The following is a 5,530-nucleotide window of genomic DNA, read 5'->3' on the forward strand; positions in this document are numbered from 1 at the left end:
ACTCCCTGACCCTCCACCCCCCATCGCAAAATGTAATGTCCGTGAAAAGGGTAGGTGGACGCAGTGTTATATAGAACATAGTCCTGAGAGCACGATCGAAAATGAAAACTAGATATAGTATATGGTATAAACTATGCACCAAAAAGTGTGATATAAGATGAACCGGGGCGTGAATTATAATATGCAATACATTGTGCGCAATGACAGATTCATTGGAGAGCACGAGATAGCACAGGCACTAGCTCGTGCTATGCGATATGCGCCTTGGAGTGTAATATGCACAGGGCAGTGTTGTGTATCCTAACTAGTCTCTAAAGTTGTAATATAAAATATGTGCTGGGGAGTGTAACATTGCATATGCACTGTGACAAAGATATGGATCCCAGATTGTAATAAGTATGGCATAGCGCTGTGCATTATAACATAGGCATCGAGGAAGGCACGTTAAATGGGGCAATATAACCCGTGCGAAGGCAAGTGTGGCACGACATATTCACAGGGTGGTGTTACAGTGCACATTGGCTAGAGAGTGTCATAGCATACGCACTAGCTGGTGGAATACAACACAGAGGTGTGAGGCACTCGGCGGGCACTGGTGGGTGTAACACAGCATTGGGCTCAGCCAGGAGCACACTGTGACTCTCAAGTGAGGTTCGTCTCCTTTCCAGAGAGTAAAATAAAAAGTATTACACATCCGGCGGTGGATGTGTGTTTTATTAACCGTGAGGGGGGTTTCTTGCATAGTTTGGTCGAATTTTTGTGGAATCCCCTTTGAATGGCTTGGTGTGCGTGTATATTAAATGTGCCCGTCAACAGCTACCCATGTTTGTATAAATAAACGACAAGGGTGTCTACTTGGAGAGTACCCACCGGCGGGGGCGCCGGGATTAGGCACGGTAGGGCGTCAGACACGTCAGAGCTTCACTAGCGGTGTAAATACATTCCATGTGGATTCATTCTATGCATAGTTGCCTTTTAATGATTATCACGCAAATCGTCATGATGATAGGTACATACGGTTTGTCCAGCATGTCCTAAGTGTGTCTATAAATATATATTTTTTTTAAATAATCAAAAACAAAGGCCGGCCCTGGGGGATGGGGTCCCCGGGGCCATAAGTGGCCTGAGGAGGGGGGCAACGCAGCCCCCTCCTAAAGAATAAAAAAAAAAAAGGCCTTGACCCGGGGGTTGGGGTCCCCGGGGCCGATTAAGGCCTTGGGGGGGCCACATTTGTTTTTTTTAAACAAAAAAATTAGGGTGCACGCCCTGGGGGATGGGGTCCCCAGGGCCAGTAAATTAGAAAAAGAAGGGGGGCCACACAGCCCTCCTTCTTAAAAAAATAAATAAAAGACCGGCATCGCGCCGGAGGCCACACCCCCTCCTAGCAGCACTCTGCAAATGCACCCCCTGGCCAGTTGTAAGTTGGGGAATTAATTCCCCTTCAATACTGATGGTCCCTGAGGGCCAACTAGCCCAACAGGTATCTCCAGTATGCGCCAGGGAGCTGTGTGGCAGACAGGTGTTCTGAGGCCACACCCCTTTTTACACCTCTATGCAACGCAGCTCTGTGGCGCTTACTGGAGGTACTTAGTGGGCTAGTTTGACCCTAGGGACCCTTAGGATTCAAGGGGACTTAATCTCTCAACTTAGAACGGCCACAGGGCGCGTTTACACAGTGGTGAAGGGAGGGGACGGGGCCTGAGGTGACATGTGCAAACACGCCCTGTGGCACGTTTTAAGTTGGGGAAATAATTCCCTTTCAATCCTGAGGGACCCTGGGGGCCAACTAGCCCACCAGGGGCTTCCAGTAAGCGCCACTGCTCTGCGTTGCAGAGAGGTGGTGCAGGCCGTGCCCCTTTTTACACCTCTCTGCAATGCAGCTCTGTGGCGCTTACTGGAGGTACCTAGTGGGCTAGTTGGACCCTAGGGACGCTCAGGATTCAAATGAACTTAATCTCCCAACTAAAAACGGCCACAGGGCGTGTTTACACAGTGGTGAAGGGAGGGGACGGGGCCTGAGTTAACGTGTGCAAACACGCCCTGTGGCGCGTTTTAAGTTGGGGAAATAATTCCCCTTCAATCCTGAGTGCCCCTGGGGGCCAACTAGCCCACCAGGTGCTTCCAGTAAGCGCCACTGCGCTGTGTTACAGAGAGGTGGTCTAGGCCGTGCCCCTTTTTACATCTCTCTGCAACGCAGCTCTGTGGCGCTTACTGGAGGTACCTAGTGGTCTAGTTGGACCCTAGGGACCCTCAGGATTCAAGGGGACTTAATCTCCCAACTTAAAACGGCCACAGGGCGTGTTTACACAGTGGGGAAGTGAGGGGACGGGCCTGAGATGACGTGTGCAAACACGCCCTGTGGCACGGTTTAAGAGGTAGTTTTAATCACCTGCCCTATTATATACTAGGGGCTTACAGAGGAGGTCATGCTGATCACAGGGGGACCCCAACGCATAGTGTTTCCTAGTGTATGTAGGTGTTTTCACTGTATTCTGAGTGTCTTTTAACATAGCACTGGCTCTAGGACTGGTTAGTCAGACTCAGTTAACACCAGTATCCGTCTGAAAAAGTTGAGGGTACAGGATGATTTTGCAACAAGGCTTCTTTCTGTTCTTCTGTTTGTTCTTTCTGCACGTTATCCTTCTTCCTGCACTTTTATTCGTCTTTGAGGACTTCTGTTGCTTCTTTCTGCATTACTTGTTTTTCTTTCTGTGCGTTTTTTCTTCTTTCTTCACATGTCCTATCTCTGTAGCCATAGTTAGAAATTAGCATTTAAAAAACCTTTGAAATTCACTGAAAAAACCATAGGTTTCAGGCACGTTATATTTAGGAATTAGCATTTAAAAAACCTTAGAAATTCACTGAAAAAACCATAGGCTCCAGGGGCGTTATAGTTAGCTGGACTTTTCACTCGAACAAAACCATTTTAATTCCCCCGTTATAGTTAGTTCAGCTAACTATAACTCGCGCGCCTGCAATGCACTGCTGATGACGTCACATATTACATCAATCATGACATGGTCAGTGACATCAGTCATGACATCACTCATGACATCACTGATGACATCTCAAATGACATCACTGATGACATCACTGATGACATCATCCAGTGAATGTGTGTTTTTCTGAAAATTACACATGTTTTATATATGTATATCTCAAGGTCGATGGAAGAATAAATGGGTAAATAAGTGTCTAAATGGATGATTTGTTTTTGAAAAATAGATTGTATAACTGACTGATTAAGTGTATCTTAGTGAATACATGGCTTAGTGAGTAATGTTTAAATATGTAAATATCTGTATCAGTCTCTCACTTTGTGTATAAGTGGCTGCATGGGTTGGTGAGTAGCTACATGAGTGTCTATATAGGTTATTAGTTGGTTTTTTGAGTATCAGAATGAGTGTCTGAGTGTCTGTATGGTTCGGTGGGGGTATTACGTAGTGCATAAGTGCATGAATGAGTGACTCACTGTTTGTATGTGTTGAAGACAGCATGTGTGCAGGACTGTATTGGTGGATGAGTGTGTGCATGGGTGTGTTAGTGAGTGAATGACTGTCTCAATAGTGTCTTTATGAGTAACTACATATGTTTTAAACTAGTATATGTGACTATTGGTGTATATAAGTGAGTTTATGTGAGAGTGAGAGATTGAAAGAGTTCCTGTATGAATAAGTATGTGTTTATATCAGTGATTGTTTAAAAGACTAAGTATGTGTAAGTTTCTGTAGAAGTAAGTGTGGTGGTGTGTGTATAACTGTATATGCAAGTAAATGGATGTTTGATTCTTTATTAGCATGAGTGACTATGTGTGTGAGTAACTCTATGGATGAGTGGCGTTGTGTAACAGGATGTATAGGTGTATGAGTACATATGATGAGTGAGTACATGTATGAGTCACTGTATAGGACTGTTGGTGAATGAGTGGATGTGTATGTGGATCTTAGAATTACTGAATAGGTTGTTGTAACTGATATTGGTATGTCCATTGTTTTGAAAATTTTAGTTTCAATTTTTGAATGTGTGTATCATAGATTATATTAGGGGGAGAGGAGGTCTGCCACTCTATCACAAAGATGATGTCATCAGTGATGTCATTCGAGATGTCATCAGTGATGTCATGAGTGATGTCACTGACCATGTCATGAGTGATGTAATATGTGACGTCATCAGCAGTGCATTCCGGGCGCGCGAGTTATAGTTAGCTGAACTAACTATAACGGGGGAATTTCAATGGTTTTGTACGAGTGAAAAGTCCAGCTAACTATAACGCCCCTGGAGCCTATGGTTTTTTCAGTGAATTTCTAAGGTTTTTTAAATGCTAATTCCTAACTATAACGTGCCTGAAACCTATGTTTTTTTCAGTGAATATATATATATATATATATATTATCTACTGGCGGTCGCCAGTAGATAGTTATAGTTAGGACCGTGTTTCCATAGGAAATCCGCAACATTCTATTTGGAATAACTTTGGCGCCGATTGACGAATCCTTGCGAAATTTTCAAAATAGGTGGGGCGCTCCGCTCCGCTTGTACCCTGAAAGTCTCGGGGGGATTTGTCAAGCGGGGGCTGAGAAAAAAGGGGGGTCCCAAAACGCGTTTTTCCCATGCAATTTTCCATAGGGACCTTTAGTCCAAGGTACAGCCCAAACGGCTGAACAGAATTACTTTAAATTTGGCAAAGAGGTAGTCCTCAGGTCAGGGATGTGCCTTTTGCATATCTGGTGTCAATCCGTTCAGTAGTTCCTGAGAAAATCAAAAGTAAAATCATATATATATCTGGGCGGAGCCTAACCACACATCTCATCGTTAGATCTGATTGGCTGTCAGCATTTCATCCAAGAAGTGTTGGCAGCCATCTTGGGACCAATATACATGATAGCACCTCATTAAAAAGCCTTGCAGTTAATAGAAGATTTTAAAACTTTAGTTACATTATAAATCCTTTGTTGATGGAACCATACTCATTTTAGGAATTGTGGTGTGTTCTAAGGTGATTTTACCATGTGAAAAAGCCTTCTGCTGTGATATCATGAATCATGTTTGAGAGAAAACTATTTTCTCATGCTTTTCCCACAGAGGTTTGGAAGGTGATCAATAAGCTAAACTGAGAGCATATTTTCTGTAAATTCACATTATCTTTCTCAGTCATGTGAGAATGAAGTCTGACATTCTCAGTAAAACATGTACATCCAACAAGGGCAGAGACTGTCAGTTGATTCCTTTGTGTTCTACTGCAGCTTCCCAGAGTGTTCTAAAGAACAACTAGAGCGCTAACAGTCCTACTTATGACAAAAGTATGGCACACCTGAAGCCATCTTGGTTGGAATAAAGTGGTAACTCTTAAAACTTTTAATTTAAAAAGGAACAAAATGAGGGGGTTCATTTTGCCATAGAAAGTATGATTAGTGCTGCAGAAAGAAAAGTTAGGGCACATTTTGAGTGACTTCTCAAATCCTCTTCTATTTCATTAAAACATTCTGACATGCAGACTGAAACATGCACTTTCAATACCAGCAGCAGACTT

This window comes from Triturus cristatus, chromosome 6 (assembly GCF_964204655.1).
Source record: "Triturus cristatus chromosome 6, aTriCri1.1, whole genome shotgun sequence".
Taxonomy (NCBI): domain Eukaryota; kingdom Metazoa; phylum Chordata; class Amphibia; order Caudata; family Salamandridae; genus Triturus; species Triturus cristatus.